Below are 18,516 nucleotides of genomic sequence, written 5' to 3' on the forward strand. Positions count from 1 at the left end.
TCAGATTTTAACATCTTTTCTCATTTACAATTTGCCTGATAATAGAGTTCGGTCTTATGAAAATCCATATGACGCAGGCTTCTTGAGCTTCTCTGAAAATCCCTTTCAAATGGCTGGCAAAATGCATTTTCTAATCGTCATATTTTGACAAAATACTCATTCAAACAGTTTTAGTCTTTTGCACATCACTTCTGAGCTTTGTCAGGGCATTTATATTATTCAAATATAGAATTTTCAAATGCTTCTCAAAGTGACAAAACAACCATTTCACCCACATTTAGCCCCAAAATCCAGCTTTCAAGTGACAGTCTTTATTCAACTAAAACACCATCCACAGTGTGTTTGTTATGGATTGTGGAGGTTGTGTATTATCCCGTCATTGATCTATCCTCCATCCCTCCATACATTAGTCTCACATCAATAAGCCTCTTTATTGCTTCTCCATTGTAGCTTGGAGGAAAACCTATTTTCTCACACAGACTCCAAGGCCTGCACCCAGGTTCAGCAAGAAGCACATAACCCTATGTCAACCCTTCTCAGTTTAAAATATATAGTTATGGTGTCAGTGAGGGAAAAAAATGTCAAAATTGTATAAATTAACATTATTTTATGAGTTTATACAACCTTTATTCCTGATTATAACTGTTCAGATGCTTGAGAATTTTAACCCTTGACTTATTTGTTTTTATTATGCTGTTATTGTTTTTTGTTGTTTTTGTTATTTTCATTTTTTAATGAAAAAAACAGAAATTCATTATTTTATGTATATTAAGTATTATAGAGAAATATATATGTAAAAAAACAAAAAAACCCAATGCCCTCATAAAGAAGGCCCAGCAGCGGCTGCACTTCCTCCGTGACCTGAGGAAGAACAACTTGGACCAGACGCTGCTCCTCAGTGGAGAGCGTGCTCTCCCACTTCCTGGTTGTTTGGTATGCAGAGCCAACAACTAAGAACAGGAAGGCTGTGCAGAGGGTAATTAACACCACCCAAAAAATCATTTTCTGCCCTCTGCCACACCTGAAGGTCATTGCCAGGTCCTCCTGTCTAAGAAAAACCGTACACAAGGGGCCATCACAGGTGACCCCTTGCAACCCACCCACCACCCCTTTGACCCGCTACCCTCAGGTCAATCAGGTCCCACACCTCCAGACTCACTAACAGCTTCTTTCCCTGGGCCACTCAGACTGTTAACAAACACTAGCATCGAAAACTGCATCCAGGATAGAAACAACCTGGATGCTGCTAACACAACTTTGGTTCTTTGCATCAGCCAAGACAGCATGCTAATGCTAAGCTAGCCAAGAACCCAGATTCAAAGCCGACCCCAGCAGCCAGACCCGGAACTTCAACAGGTAACAAGCAGATGAGCTTGTCTGCAGCCTCCCCACCTGTTCACGCTTCAAAAGCAGAATCACTGTGGCGATCACTTTTTTGTGCTTGTGTTTTTTAACTTTGCTTTGTGCGGTCAGCTATGTATTCTACTAGGAGAAACATATTAGATGTGTGTCCTCATTAGGGATTTGTGTTGGTGTTTGGGCTTGTAGCCTGGGTAACATGAAAGTAATGTATCGAGTAGTATAAAAAATTACTTTTTCCTGGGAGTAATTAAGAAACATACTACATTACTTTGATGTAATGTGTAATATGTGTAATATATGTAATAATGACTTTTGAGTGAAGACTCCAACACTGATCACAACTAAGGGAGGAAATTATAATTTATTATTCGTAATTTATTTATTTCTGCTTAGCAAAGGTGGTGACTCACAATGGAGCCAATGAGAACCCAATGACAATCGATAAGGAATCGAATCAATGAGTGATATCGATAATGGAATCAAAATCGCTAAATTCTTATCAATTCCTATCCTTAGATATAACAGTGGTGACAATAAGATTCAAAATTGATACTTTATTATTATTTTTGTGGAGGGTTCACTTAAAAAAAATCAAACTCAGGATGTGAGAAAACAAAATGTCTTTGACATAAAAGCTGCCATAACAAAAGCAACAAGAAAGGGATGTAGCTCAGTGGTAGAGCGCATGCTTTGCATGTATGAGGCCCTGGGTTCAATCCCCAGCATCTCCAACTTTTCAATCCTTTAATCGGCTTTAGACTGTCAAAATATATATAATTTTCATATTCACCGGGGTTAAAGTAATACAAGATGAATCATCAATCATAACTACTAAATATAAGTTGATTTTCTTATAGTATGACCTGAGGCTGAGATCTAATAAATTACAATAATTTGTGAGACCCAAGGGTTAAGGCAGTCACTACCTAAGTACCTTTTAACAACAGTTCTTTTTAATAAAATGCAGAATTAAGAAATAGAGAACACCAACTACATTAGCATGTTATAGCATGGAGTGCCAATCAGTATACTGTGTTGGTGACCGATATTACTACAAAGCAGTAATGAGTTTATCACAGTATGTCAATCCAAAGCTACACTACAGCATTAGAAAGGTGGAGATGCTGGGGATTGAACCCAGGACCTCAAACATGCGAAGCATGCGCTCTACCACTGAGCTACATCCCCTTGCAGCAGCAACCTGATCCCATAATATTATCCCGCTGTTTAGCCTTTGGTTGCTGTGAGACGGTCTTTTATTCTTTGGACTACAAATGACTAGTCTGGATGTCCAGTAACTGAAGATTAACAGGTGATAATTATTTTGTATTTTTTGACTGTTCTTCTAAAAGTCCTGGCTTACAGTCTCAGCTCTAATTCATCCGAAAGGTGTTCTATAAGGTTGAGGTCAGGACTCTGTGCAGGCCAGTCGAGTTTTTCCACACCAGATTCATTCATCCATGTCTTTATGGGCCTTGCTTTATGCATTTGATACGCAGTCATGTTGGAGTAGGAACGAGCCATCCCCAAACTGTTCCCACTAATCTGGGAGCATGAAATTGTCCAAAACGTCTTGGTATGCTGAAACATTAAGAGTTCTTTTCACTGGAACAAAGGGGCTGAGACCAGCTCCTAACAAGCAACCCAACACCATAATCCCACAAAAGCAACCGCCCAACCCAGAATTGTCTATCCGATTGCCAGATGGAAAAGCGTGATTCATCACTTCAAAGAACATGTCTCCACTGCTCTAGAGCCCAGTGGCTTTCATCACTGGATCAGACACTTGCAATGAACTTGGTGATGTAAGGCTTGGATGCAGCTGCTTGGCCATGGAAACACATTCCATTAAAGCTCTCTATGCACTGTTCTTGAGCTAATCTGAAGGCCATGTGAAGTTTGGAGATCTGTAGTAATTGACTCTGCAGAAAGTTGGCGACCTATGCGCACTATGCACCTCAGGTGGCCTACCATCTTGTGGCACTTTGTTAAATTACCGCTAACTGACTGTGGAATATCATAACAAGGAAATTTTACAGCTGGACTGGTGGCGTCCTATCACAGTACCACCCTGGAATTAACTGAGCTCCTGAGAAGGACCCATTCTTTGACAAACCTTTGTAGAAGCAGTCTGCTGGAACAAACGACTGTATACCCACACAGCTTTCATGTCTGTGTGCTCTGCAGTGATACAAAAGACACATTCTCCTCAATAAATCATTTTCATGTCATTCTCAAAGGGACTATTAGTACGACCATTACCAGCTCACCACTGAGGAGCAGAAAGTCATTAAGAAAATGGTCACTAATATTTTTTATCATTAGCCCTGGTATTGTCATGTTAGGTGATAACCCTAACCCTAACCTTTTTTTCTAACCCGAGGCAATCAGAATATGTCATTTTTGTTTTTGTTCTCCCAAGTCTTGACAGTCACGGATCAGAGGGATTAAAAACATTTTGACTGACACCCATCAAAAATATATTTTTTTGCCTTTCTCTAAAATGTAAGAAAACCATTTCACACCAGACTTTTCCAGGGTAGGATTAGAGTTAGCATTACTGTACCACCTGTGATGGCTTAGGTCCCAGAAGGTTAAGACACTAATTTTTGTTACTGCTTCTTATTGTAATATATAGATGACATAAGGTAACATCACTGACAGACACACTGACACTATTTTAATAAACAGGAAGTCAGATATCAGCTTAGAAATTACAAAAGAGTTATTATTCATGAGTTAAACAAAATTGCTTACATTTATTGCGTAGTGGTCAAAAGACATTTCTAAAAATCAAAACAATAATGCAATGTGGCCCTAATTTACAATTTAAAAAATACATAAATAAAAGACAAGTCTCGAGTGAACCTGTTTTAGTTTTTTGTGTGGGGGGGTTTCCATCTCCCTGCTAGTACAGGGAGTCTTGAGTTGTAGCGATAAAAAGCCTGTTACATGGCTGGGAATTTTCTTCACCTTGTCAAATCATCACATAAATACATGTCATTTTACATCTATAGTGTTGACGGCTTACTGATCATAAGCAAAATAAATTAGACTTTGTTTCAATGTTTGAATTTCCTATAGTTCCTTCTTAAAAACACTAATATGACTATTACTATGTGTTCGATTATAGTAATGAAAATTATTACTAAATTAAAACAATTCATTTAAAAAGCATTAAGTTAAATAGATTGGTCTCTTTGTGCTTTTGTGTTTTGGGGTTGTTGTTGGGGGGTTTTTTTGTTTTTTTTTTTCGTAAGACCTCAGAGCTGAAGGTAGAAGCAGTCTAAAAGCAGTCTCATATCTTGGGCAAATAGCTCTTTCAAACTGACACCCTGTCAGCGATTCTGGCATCCATCTCTCAATAGAAAAGGATTATAGCCCATTATATCTCCCCTAATCCTCTCTCTCTTTTTCTTACCATCTCTCACTCCCCTGTCCTTTTCATATCTCTCTCACTGTTCACAAACCACAGTGCTGCAGCTCAGTCTTTTCCCCTCCAGATTTTTGTTTTCTTTTGCTGTCTGTCCAGTTTGTACAAGCGATAAGAAGCTTTTATGGGGGACAGATGACAGTTCTTGTTTTTAGGCCTAAAGGAACACAGAACTGTGTGTGTTTGTAATTCTGCTTATATGTCTCCATTTTTGCAGGTTGTGTTGTTGCTTTTTTATTTTTATATTTGCACTTATATTTATATTTACACTTTTATGTGTTCTATGTGCAAATATGTCTAAATGACTCATGAGTGTCTTTCTTTGAACCTTTCTCCAGTCTGTGTGTGTATATGTGTGCACATATTTATATATATTACAAGCATGTGTGGTCCTTCCCAGTGTTAATTTTCACTTTTCTTTTAATCATACCCTTCTGCCTTGCTCTGTCAAAGCGTAACAGAAAGATGATAGGACTTTTTACCTCATTTCTTCTCTTCTTTCTCCAACTACCTAATTACTTTCTCCTCCTTACCACCTCCCTTTTCCTCTTTCCCGTTCTTTTTAGGAGGAGAAAGTTTTGTCTCTAACTCTTGCCCCTCCCTCATACTTCTCGCTTTCTGTGAAATGGGATACTTCACATTTCTTCTTTCTTTTTATCTTCTTTCACGTTATCTCTCTTGTATTACCATAGATTTACGATGTATTAACCTAGATTTATTGTGCCTCTCTGCCTTAACCGTCTGTGATTTTTCAAAAAGTGGGTCTGCTCAGATTAAAACTAAACTCCTTTCAGCAAAACGCTACTTTCCGTCTATAACTGTGGAAGATAAGCTGCAAGGGAATTCGTATCAGACTAGCATGCACTTTGTGCATGACAGGATGAAATGATCAGCATATTAATGCTACAAAAAGATGTATATATGTCCTTGTACTTGACCATTTTCAGAGGAATGTTTTCTTAAATTTCTAAGCCACTTAACACAGAGCTATAAATCATTCAAACATAAAAAAGAGACCTAACTCCAGGGATCTACATAAAACAGACAACTTAGCAAAGAACCAATTTTAAATTTTATCTTTAGGCACTTTGTTACTAGTAGTCGGTTGCAAAAGCACATCGTTTTTTCCCATTTTGTTAGTTGCATCTATGAAAAATACTAAAGAAAACACAGTTTGACAGCAATGAAAGAATATTTTTGCACCAACGAGGTAATTCCCAAAGAGTTATTAGCTGAAAGTTGCATATCTCAGCATGCTGTGTCCTTAAAAAATCTGAAGAAAGTGAACAAGTGGAGGACAAAAGAAGTGGCAAGCATAAAAAAACTATCTACAGCAATTTTACAGAAAGTAATGTTTAAAAAATTAAAAAAAACTTCAGATACCTTAAGGTTAGGGACTTCATTACTAAAACAAAACTGCTTTTAACACTAATGGCACAATATCAGTAGCAGAGCAATTGCTTCTCCTTGGCCCAACCAAAAACGCACTGTCACATTTTTACAATGTGTTGAATCAGTGTGATATGTTGAATGTGACAAACATTCTAGTGTAAAACCCCGCGTCTCTGTGGCTTTCAAATCCCAAAACACTCTGCACCAAAAACTGGTCCACCCCAAGGATCAGGTCCCCCAGCAAAAACAGAGTAATATGGCATATGCTGTTAAGTTTCAGGAGGGTTCCCATGATTTATACGTGGGAATACATTTTTACACTAAGAGGATGGCGAAACACACGAGCTTACTCGTCAGGCCAGGACTCCATAGTCTATTTACACATACAAACCAGTGGACACTCTTTCAATGATGATGATATACACATGGGGAGGACAGGGAGGAATACTGGTTTGAGCAGGGAGTCAAATCAAATCAAATCAAAGTTTATTTATATAGCACATTTCAAAGACCGAAGTACACCAAAGTGCTTTCCATAAGATCATAGTACAGATAAAATCAAAATATAATAAAATTATAAATATGAAAATATGATGAAATAGTTACATAATCCAATGCAATCCGGATGCAGTTTGCCCTAATTGACCTTAAATACAATGTCGAGCATGTATGTTTTTAAACGTCAAGGGGAAAGACCATCTCTGAGGGGGCCTAAGGGTACATCTTTCACCATCTTACAAATCTGTGCTTGTAACCATTCCCTAACTCTCTATGAATGGTACTCATGGCCATTAATCGATCTCTCACAATAAAAGGCACCAGATGAATCATCAACTTTCCACTGAAGTGAAAGACTTCAGTGGAAACCTACATACACTGTGTTTGGTCATGCCAAAATATCCAATCCTATTGGATAGATATGTTGCAGGATGTGGAAAGAATACTTGAAAATGGACACTGTATCTCTGCTGTTGGGACATCCGAGTCAGGATAATATTACTGATGGCAGCTGTAATAGGCTTTACGATATCCTTGCACATGCTGTAAGGAAAACATTTTTCTATCTTGGATAAATGACAAACCCCCAGCAAAACAATCTGGTACATAATTTTTATGGAATACTTTCCTATTGAATATCTGACCTGCCTGCTCCATTCCTCAAGGAAGCTGTTTAGAAGAATTTGGGTTCCATATCTTCATTTCACGAACTGTGGTGGGTGTTCTGTATTGTGTAATCACATTAACTGTTACAGTGCCTGGAGTATGTGCTGTATGCCTTGTTATCGTTGTGGCTGCCACCTCGGATAAGAAATGCTCTTTTTGTTTAGAAGTGTTTTCCTTCTCCTTATTTGCCTCCTTCAGAACACTTAACCCATTTCCACACCCCACACAGTTGCACTTGGATCAGCACACATCCCACAAATCCATTTCGAGTCGCAAGAATAATAACTGTGAAAATTTTTGTCCCTTGAGAGGAGGATTATAATCCACTGGCCCACAGTCAAGAATTATAAAAAGAGTAAGGCAAGACTTCATCCTCAGGGCTCACAATGAGTCATATTTCTTGTATTACATTACAATGATAATATGAAACTTCATCGATCCCCAGAGGCAACTACTCCCCTCAGTTGGCTTCCTCTGTACAAGAAGTTAATACTAATATAAAAGAAACCTGTGAGCTTTTCTATCGATGCTTTAGCAGAATCAATGCTTGAAGATGTTTTGCCAGAAATGATGCTTCGAGATGAGGCTATATTAACTGTGGTCATTTGGAGTTGTGAAGACTGTTGTCACTTCATCCTGATGCCATATGTTAGGTCACATGAGTTTAAGTTCGGCAGGTAGCCAGAATTAGTTTTTTTTATGCAAACATAATTTGGTATTCCTTCACTGACAGACACTAGGGCACTGTTGTCATTTTGTCATTATGTATAAAGGTGGTTAGGAAGGTGACCAGGGATCCAAAGGTCATTCAGAAAGTTTCAGATGTTCTCTGCAGAGACAGCAAAGTTAGGATCTTAATGTTAATGAAACCTTAGGCTACAGTCCCATACACTGGCTGGCACAAATCCGTATCCTAATGAAGGAAAACATACAGTCTTTCTTTTAGTGTTTGAGTTCGAAAAAAGTAATGTTCATATCTCTATTTCTCAAAAGTTGCAGGCTGCGCCACCATTACTGGGTTGTACAGTGATTGTACTTATACAATAAGTCGGAAGATTGAAATTCCCAACTGGAAGTTCCCAATCAGAAATGTATAGCCCACTTGTAAAGAGCAGACCAATAAAAACTAATCCAAGATGGCGGCACTGAATGTAAAGTAGTGTAAAGTAGTAAATTTTTTCATCTGTACTGCCACTGTTGTGTATTTTTGACTCATCAAAAAGCCAATTGCAGAGCAGTCATCAAGCTCTGATCTCCATTAATGTGTTTTTTATGTGCAAATTATTGCTGGTGATGCCTGAATGGCTCTACCTTGTTAAGAACCAAAACAAATCCGATTTTTCCTGGCTTTTTCTGGAACGTGCTAATTCAGGAGTGATGTCATTCCCAGTATCTGGAACGCAGCATTAAACTAGGAATGCTTTACCTGGCATTGAAAAAATACTTGGTCAACTGTGATAAATTAATACTAGTGGAACTTTTCTGGCCCTACACTGTAAATATCCAGATAAACAAAAATGTAAGATTTACTTGTGGTAGTTTGTTTAATCCAGCTATGTAGCGTCTGTCCTTGCCTTAATAATGATCGATTTCTTGTTCCTCACCTTCCATTTACCCATCCAGATCGAAAATACATGTAGCTGTCCATATTTTCGAAAACTTTCATCCTGGCAGCAGTGTAAGGTGAGCAAGTCTTTAGATGTCACCCAACTGGAGATCTGGGAGAGACATTACCACTTTCAGGGATTTTCAGATGAAAAAACACCAACACTATGAATAGAACCCATCAGACTCCCCAGCACAATGAAAATTGACTTGAAAGTGTACCCAGTGCATCACAATATGAAGCTGACGGGTCCTTACGAAGCATCAGAATGCAGAAGTAAGAAAAGGTTGGGAAATTACAGATACTACTCCACTTGAGGCACAAACCATGCCACTCAGTTCTATTTAATGCTGCACTACAGAGTCAGATGTGAGAGTTTGGTATAAATTTCTTTCTTCCACCAAAGCATCTCAACAAGGAAACTGAACAATGAAGGTATTTCTGATCGGGTCACTTCTTGAACCTCATACAGCTCACTCCAACTCAACTCTGAGGTGTTAATAAATACCATTTCTACACTTTAGTGTAGTTGGCTCTGTGTAAAAACAACTTTCCACCGAACCATTTCCTTCTCAGCTACTATTTCAACATACCTGCAGTCTTTCACCCGAGGGTCTTTTCGCCCTCACAAACTTTTTTCTTCAGTTTCTCCCCGTCTCTCCCATTCAGTTCATTTTTCCGTGATAGTCAGCTAGTTCAGTTTAGTGCATTGTGGCTAAATGTGCACAGAGGTCCTCCAAAGGAAACCCCACCCAGACCTCCTGAGAGACAGACACACTGTAACCATTGCAAAGCTTTCACCAAGAGAGAAAGCACATGCTTAGATAATTGTGTCTTAAAATGCGTACAGAGGACAGAAGGAGAGAGAAACCATTTTTTTATTGTCTGAAAATCAGAATCCATATTTTTCATTTCACTACACACAGGCATCGGCAAGGTCAGGCAGTTCACACCACTGTATTAGCAGAGCAGCAGGTGGCCTCACAGATGGAGACTGGTATCACCGTTCACACCAGTATATGGTGTCTATTAGTATCTTGCTGAGATTGGCTGGTTGCTCAGGATCATGGTCACACTAAAATACAAAAAATAATTTGTCTAATCTCTCCTAACACTTGTGTCTTCATTCTTCTAGATCTTTTTAAATCATTTTAGCCCCATCTGTTTGAGAAAATAAATCTACAGTTTCTATTCATGAAAGGAAGCCTCTGGTAGAACATAGGGTGGGGTCTCATATGGTTTTCCTGTAGTTGTGGTTTGCAGACACGTGCAGAATTTTGGCAGCCAAAAGAAGCAGTTTCAGTTATCTTCCCTCATTCTTCCTTTCTTTCTTTCTTCCTTTCTTCCTTCCTTTCTTTCTTTCTTTCTTTCTTTGTGGGGTTCACACAAAGTTGGAAAAGAGAATGTCAAAAGAGTGAGCAGAAAAAGAAAAAAACAAAATAAGAAGAGGTTACTCAGAGTGGTTCACAGCAATCAAACACCATCCTCTATCTACCTGCCACTGTCTGTCACTGTCCTGCTCCATCAGTCACATCTATCTTCTGCCTTCAGCTCCATCAGGACTGGAGGCAGAAGGGTGCATAACCAAACTTAAAATTCTGATTGTGGTGAAAAATATAAGGCAAAGTAAAGGATCGTGTTGTTTTCTTCTTTTTTTAGCATCTGCTCTCATTTCTTTGCTATACCCTGTTGTGTAGGTCTGTTCTGTCGCCCTTTATTTTTTTCTGCCTGTTTTCTTTCACATGAAGCCACATGTGCTTATGGTCCTCTATGGTTTGAGGACAGAAGTGTGTGGGAGTCACTGAGCCTCTTTCAGACATGCATTCATGCAATCTAAACGGGCTGGTTTCATGTCTGAATGAGCACCCTGGTCATTTTTCTGTACAAGTCACAACAGCAGGCACGCACAAGATTACCACTGCACATGTCTCTCAAGCTGTTTGTGAGTAGAAACTGGAGAATTCCCTAAGCAGAAATACCATCTACATAATAACATTTATCCTGACCAATTTGTTTCTAATTTGCAGTAATATTAATAGATGGTTGTTTCCAACATTCACTCCTGAGTTTTTTGAGACATTACCCAGCAAAAATTGTGCCAGATTGGACATTAAGCAGTGATAATCCTTCCAAGTCTCATGGACAGAGTCAGTTTAATATCAGTTGGAATCCATATAACAATAGAGCAGGGAGTTGTCCAGAAAATTTGCAGTCATATATCCCGCCCCCTGCACACTCCATCCAAAGAACACCCTCGCCTGAACCAAACAAAGTATTTCCAGTAGTGAAAAAGCATCTGTAAGGGTCAGCTTCCTGTTGTGTGCAGTGTGTACAAAAGGGCAGCATCGGACAAAGTTGAGATCTATGTGTCTCAGCTCGTGTGCAAGGGCAAGCACAGCTCTCTCACACCCTGCAGCACTGCGCAGCACATACACAGGCCGATTTTTCTAGTTGTTCTTATGCATAATTGTATATGAGAACACAAATAGCAGCTTTTTGTTTGAGATCAAGTTGTTTTTAGTACTGAGAATATTCCTGTTGTCTTCTACATGCTGCACTCTATCCAGCTTTTGTATATAAAAACGTTGTTAGATGCACAAACTAAATGTTCATGTGGTTATACTTATTTGGGGTCAATGCTGTTGGTTCCACAAGGTCCATCAGTCTTTAGCCCCTATGGCAAATGTTGTGCATGCACTTTCACTCTCTCAGTCACTGTCAGGTATATCTCACCGAAACCAGCAAGGAACACTATGACAGAATGACATCATTTTGACACATGCACAAAAAAACAAAAGCAATTTTTTGATTCCTGGAGCTTTTTAGTGTTTTTTTACTTGTGATTAGCTGTTGTCATTTTTAGGTCTTCTAAAAAGTATGCTTTGAAGGAGATTATTTGGTGCATCATCTTTTCTGGTTTCCTTTCATTTCCTCTAACCCTCTTCTCTCTTATGTGCCTCCATGAAGTGCAGTCTGCAGAGTGCTTCCTCTCCTCTGTCCTCTTGTCTTTTTCAAGTGCTTCAAAGAAGTCACCCAGCTGCCATCCTCTCTGGCTTTCTGTCTTTCTCTTCCAACTAACCACCTGCTATTTCCAGATTCTGCTTGAAATGAGGCAGTTGATCTTTTGCCGTCACTTTATTTCCATCCATTGGCCATCTTCAGTGTACCATGGCTGGTTTGGAAATAAAACCAAAGTTTGTAGTTTTCTATGCCATTCATATACTCATTCCCTGGTTTACATAGCTGTGAATAATATCCTGGGTTTCAATTTGAATCTGTTTCTCAGATTCGTTAAACTGGGATTGGAACAAATCTCTTAAGAGACCTTATTCATGGTAAAAACAAAATGCACCCCTTTTCAGTTCTAAGGTTTGATGTATCAGGACATAATAAAAAAAAAAAAATTGGTCCTGAGCATTAAGGTAAATACAGCATCAGATAGCCCACCGCATGGAATATGACACTGTCGTTATTTATTCAACACAAACTAAACCTATATCGTCAAAGTATTTACTTTATAGTAAGTGAGCAGTTGGGGTGTTTTCTCATAGACTTCTATGCAGTCTGATGTTTTTGCAACCAAACGAGTCTCCCTCTGGTTGCCGGTGGAAAGATTGCAGGCTTCAACACTAACTTCACTGCTAAGATTCATAGGCTAAGTTTGTCTTTTCTGTGGTAGCTCCATCTGAGTTAAGTATCTCTTGGTGTTAATTAATGTAGCATGTTTGTTCAAATATTTTTCATGTTACATCCACTTGCACTTTGCACATACGCAGAAACAAATTCTCCAGAATCCTGTAACACACCCAATCAGCCATCAAATATGAATAGTCCTATTATTCAACCAGCTCTGTAGTATTTCTTGTTCTGGCGCTCCCTTTTTTCTCTCCCTTTGTTCTTCCTCTTAAGATGACAGCTAGATAACAGGGCTATTCTTCCCCCTCATCCTCTTGTACTCTTCAAGTGTCTGTCTTCTTTAATTGCCCCCATGACCGCATGGCTTTAACACAAATGTCTGTGAGGCAATTGGGTCACACAGCGGCTGGTTTGTTGAGTGCCCGTGTTTCAGACCACATGATCAATGTCCTATTTGTCACAGTCTCAAAGTACATCAGCGAACTATTCATCATTAATGCTCACACAGACGTACTGACAGAGGACAGAGTGGGTGCTGTCACTGTATAAGTGAAACAAGGATGTCAGAGGGAAATTCCACAGACAGATGTTCATTGACCCTTCCTTTATGTTTATGTACATTTATCAGAGTTCATTTCAGGTTGTTGCTCATAGCTGTAATGCCTCCTCTCTATATTAATTTGATAAGAGTTCAAACAAAACATACTTTTGAGTTAAATTAGGATTATTGCTTACTTAATATAATTGTGAAGGAAACAAATTAATAGAGGTAACTGTGTGATAACTATGTTACTGTTATTTGTATGTAACTGTTAAACGAATGAAATTACTTATTCAAAGCTTATTACTTATTAAAAGTAGCGGCTGTGGCTCAGGAGGTAGAGCAGGTAATCTACCAATCACTGCTGCTCAGTCTGCATGCCAAAGTATCCTTCGGCAAGATATTGAACCATGCGTTGCTTTTGATGCATTCGCTGGAGTGTGAATGTTAGATAGAAATAGAAAAAATAGGGGGAAAAAAAGTGCTTGTCTAAATGAGATATGTTGTATAAAGAGCTTTGAGTGCTCATGTAGTGTAGAAAAGTGCCGTATAAGAACCAGTCCGTTTAACTTCTTCAACCGCTTATAACCATAAGTAGTGGGGAGTTACCACTCGAAGAAGTTCACGAAGAATTAAAAAGCAGAAAGCACGACTTTAAAGATAAAAGCAGTTCAAAGTAGATTGGTACATTGCGCTCATAATATGAGGGACATGGTCAGCACCAACACTCAGATAGCCTGTGGTATTTAAATGATGTTCGGTTGGTACTGAAGTGTTACTCCCGCCAGTCACCATGCGGACAAGTTCTTTGTTTACAGATGGTTTGTTCCAAGCTCACCAACAGGATCACTCATCGTGAGAACTATTAAAATAAAGCAATTATATTTAGAAACATCAGTTTCTTAAACATAAAACGATAATTCTCTTTTAGCTTGTCTCACATATCCAGTGAAAGTGAAATGATTTGAACCATTATGTGTGACAAGGTTTCCAAAAAACACTGATGCCAAGATAAATCCAGCAAATATAAGTGTACATATAAATGCCTGTTTTACATGGAAACTCAAATTAACAGAGACACATTGAACGCACCTCATTGACTGCTGTAGCCAAACAGGAAAGCATGTTCATCTTGGAAGCTGCACTTCATACCTCACAATAAGCGGCTCATTCAAAATCACAAAAATGTTTCCAACAAATATAAAACAAAGAACATGAAATTAAATCACTGTCAGTTACACTAAAGGGCCCAAAATGTGCCAAGATGGCTTAACCAGCAAAAACAACCACACATACTTCAGGTAATTAGCTGGTAAATGATCAAGTTACAAAAAAAACCTCTCAACTTGACTCCAAGATGATATCTCATGTTTTTTCAAGCAAAGAATTGTCTATGTTTGGGAATATGGGATAATAATTTTAGAAATGTACTTTAAGTGATATAACCATATCTAACAGATGACTAAGAAAATTATAGACCACACCTACAAAATTAAGATCCAGGTTATGAAATTTGTGTCCTGTTCTTCAGTGAAGTTAAATGGCATGTTATGCATAAAATTTAAAATGTTGCATATAAATGTGTATATAAATGTTGTAAATGTATAAAGGGAATTTAAATAGCTTAATACACAAGACATAATTCAAAACTATTGATGTGCTAATGTAGCATACTTTAAAAATCCCCATTTCCATGAGCTCTCTGGAATTAGAAAATGACTGTCAGAAGCTTTCATGGCATTACAGGCCACAGTGTCCAGCATGCTGATCCATATCTCTATGAAGGAGTAAAAACAGGGCTCCATGGAAGAGCTCAGCTTTCTCTTCTAATTGAGCGTTAGTGTCATTAATTTTAACTCACAGGCTAATGTTGCACCGGTCAGTGGTCATGACAATGATGTGCTCTTCCTAATGCACAGAGTAAAAGGACGTTTTACTGGACGTGGAATGGAGATTTAGAAGAAGCGCACACATAGAGTCAGCAGGGTAGTAATCTCTTACATGACCAAAAGCAAAAGGAAATAGTTGCATTAGTGCATTAGTAAAGATACACCAATGTCTTTGGTGTTTTCAGAGTTGCAGGTGGCCAAATCACTTGGGCAGATTTCTCCATCTTGTAAAAACACATTTTGTCAAACTCAAAATGACTTCTCCTCCCGCCCTTTTCTGAAAACAGTCTTGTGGGAAATTACAGCGAAATCTGAAGTCATTTCATTTTCATCTGATGAAGTATTCGACTCCTTTTGCTTGTGCATATATATGTGTGTCTGTGTGTCTATGTGTATCATTAAAAAAAATGACGTGCCTCTAAGATGTCATCGGAAGCAACGTAGTTGCATCTATTTGGTTTTTAATCACATATGAGTCAGGAGGATATGGTATCAGAGAATTGGATCAATGGAGACAGACGAGGAACACTAATGTAAAAGGAAGCCATCTTGCACTTGACTGCGTTTGATAAGTCAGCATCAGATTCATCAGCTAATGTGCGACTTATCTTAAAGAAACCAAGTTTCTGCTATCTTATTGCAATCTTATTTAACAAACACATAGAGACTACAAGACTGAGAGGGATACAGCTGCTATGGGATGCTGCTGAGTCTAAAGTAGAGACACTTTTAATGTTTGTTTTGGACTTTACCAGGGAAAATAAGTGGCTGTTTGTCTGTCTGGTATTTGGTGCAAGGAGGAAGTGTGCAATGGGCTTAAAGCACCTTTTTCAGTCACATCAGCTGTCTGTAGCTGCTGGGAACAGGTTAGTGAGTATATACCCAAAGTTTTAAAACCATAATAATGAGTTGAGAAAGAATTATGCTTGTTGATGGCCAAAAGCGTCTGATTGAAGAGCAACTTGCTATGGGACAGTTGGCCAAATAGAAGTGGAGGTGTAGGTATACTTTTGACCCTGTGTGGATTAGTTGTGTGCCCATTAAAGATGTCTGCTGTGCAATCATTCCACCCTGGAGAAAAGAACAGTTCAAAGAAGTGATTAAAAGCCCAAAGTTACCATTACAGTGATGTACATGATGAATGGATATAACTGTGCCTTTATTAAACTTAGATTCAGAGTGTTTTTGTATATTTTTGTAAGAGAATCTACAGTTATTATCATTTAAAAACACAGTGGGCCCTCTATAGAAATGATCTGTTCTAATGTAAAAGCACATATACAAACACACATAGCGCAACATGACGGGCACTTTGGAAGAGAAACCACACCCTAACTAGATATGAATTTCTCATACTAAGGTAGGTTATAAACGTTAATGAAAATGTGAGTATGGATGCTGTTTTATTGTGTTTCTTAAATAGAGCTTCATAAATCTTTCTTTAAGTACCACATTTTGAAAAGATGTCATCCATATGTAGTATTGAGGTTTATTCAACACACTATTGTGAGTTATGCTTTTGCAAATAAATTGTTTTGTGTTAAAAATGAGCATGATCTGCAAATATATAAAGTTGCAGTGCACTGAAAAGTTAAATTTCCTGTTCATGAATTTTACAGCTAACATAGAAAATGTTTATTTTGAAATCTTTACATCACTTACTGTAGATCTCACTCATTTTGGTCACATTTAGTCACATTTTTAGTCTTTTTGCTGGATTTAAACACTACGGTTACAGTGCAGTGCTTAGTGTAAGAGGGGAGCAATCATAAATCCCTTCGTGACCACCCTGACTTTCTGACACCTGATAGAGACACACACACACTTAATGAGATTCGACTGCCACCCTGTATGCTTACCTCAGCATGCATGTCATGGTTTATCTTCTCAGGTACACACACACACACAAGCAAATGCTAATGAAATTCAGGAGCACTATTAGACTTGTAGATCAGCAGGATGGGTCACTTGCTCTGACTCACAATTTAATGGCGTCTTGGTGTCTCATACCAACAGATCACAGAGAACAGAAACAGAGGGAGCAAGAAGAGATAGCGATAGGAGGATTTAACGATAACACATAATTGATTTTTTTGATCTTGCAGACTTGCAATAAACACACACTTGGTGAACCGAGCAGAGGGAGATCTGTGTGAGGATTTAGCAGTGTAAACACATTCTTCATGAACGCTGATAATCCTGCCAAAGAGAAACAGAGAGCATCATTACTTCAGCTCATTGCCATCTCTCCAAACACACACAGACACATATATCAGGGTTGACTACTTTCACCTATTCTCTTCGGTCTTCAATGTATTGCTCAGCAAAGAGCAGACACAAAGGGTGCATCTCGAATTATTTATGCCGCAGTGAAAAGGAATACACCTCATTTTCTCTTTCCTTTTTCCTTCTGGATGGACCACACAGCTAGAGTGTGGTCCACCATCCGTCACCCACCACACCCACCCGTCTCTTTTCTAACTCATCTTGTCTTCATCTGCCTCCTCTCCTTCCTCCTCCCTGTCTGTATTTATACTTTCTCCCCTGTCTCTTCTGTATACACCATTCTTTCTCTCTCTCTCTCTCTCTCTCTCTCCCTCTGTCTTATTCCTCAGACGCTATGAGAGAGAGACTAACGGTCAGTTTGCTTCAACCATCTTTTCTCCATCTCTGTCTGTCTCTCAAGGATTTTCCTCTTATCTCGGTGTCACAATTTCCGTAAAGTCAAAAGCGCATCCTGCCTGTGTGTTTTTGCTCTCCTGGTCTGACTGTATGGTCATTTACCTCAGCTTCTCTTTTTCCATCATTGCTTTTCCGATTGTTTTTTGTTTTAAAGCGAGTTTGCAGTTTCCTCCATATTTGTTGCCTTGTTCTTTTAGACTCTTTCTCTGCAGTCACTGGGTTTTTGCTCAGTAACACTGCAGTGCTGTAAAGTGGGATACCCAGCTGGCCCCGAGTACCAGAGAATTTCCAAAACTTCTTTATCCGTGTTCAGAGCAAGAGCAACGTAGCATGTGTCAGGACAGTGTGCTTTTTCTGACACATAAAAGGACAACTTGTAAAGCTAAAGTGTCATTAGTCCATGTTTTGTCATCCTCTAAATCCTCCCTCTCAGCCTTCATCCCTCTCAGCTTCACACAGCAGGAATCCTACCGCAAGTGTCCATCAGCAAAAAAGTAGCAAACCTAATCTTCGCCCTCCTCCTCCCCCACCCTCAGAGGATGTACTTATTTCTAGATAAGGCACTTTTGCAAACTTTGGCCAAGAACCCAAAATATCTTCTGTGCTGTAGTTCCATCTGACAGATGAAAGAAGCATCGGCATATTTTAGTCTAGGAATTTCAACTTTCTTATTTTCTCCGCAGTGCTCCTCACAGGATGAGATTAAGTACTTTGCCTACTCTTCTCCATCCTCCCTTCTGTCAACTTCTCCTCCGTCCTTCCTGATCTCCTGTTCTCCCTTTAGTCCCATTAGTCATGTCCTGATGGCTCA

At 38.9% G+C, this 18,516-nt stretch overlaps 1 protein-coding gene and 2 non-coding genes across 3 annotated transcripts in view; 2 read left to right on the top strand and 1 right to left on the bottom strand.

The window, feature by feature from the left end:
- LOC116317890 (meiosis 1 associated protein) overlaps positions 1 to 18,516 on the top strand; it is a 56,949-nt gene that overhangs the window by 23,116 nt on the left and 15,317 nt on the right. The window lies entirely within an intron of this gene.
- Positions 2,022 to 2,093, top strand: trnaa-ugc. Its single transcript has one exon. It is a non-coding gene; the product is annotated as a tRNA-Ala (tRNA).
- Positions 2,479 to 2,550, bottom strand: trnaa-cgc. The gene has a single exon. It is a non-coding gene; the product is annotated as a tRNA-Ala (tRNA).

The sequence above is a fragment of the Oreochromis aureus genome, linkage group 3, assembly GCF_013358895.1.
Source record: "Oreochromis aureus strain Israel breed Guangdong linkage group 3, ZZ_aureus, whole genome shotgun sequence".
NCBI lineage: Eukaryota > Metazoa > Chordata > Actinopteri > Cichliformes > Cichlidae > Oreochromis > Oreochromis aureus.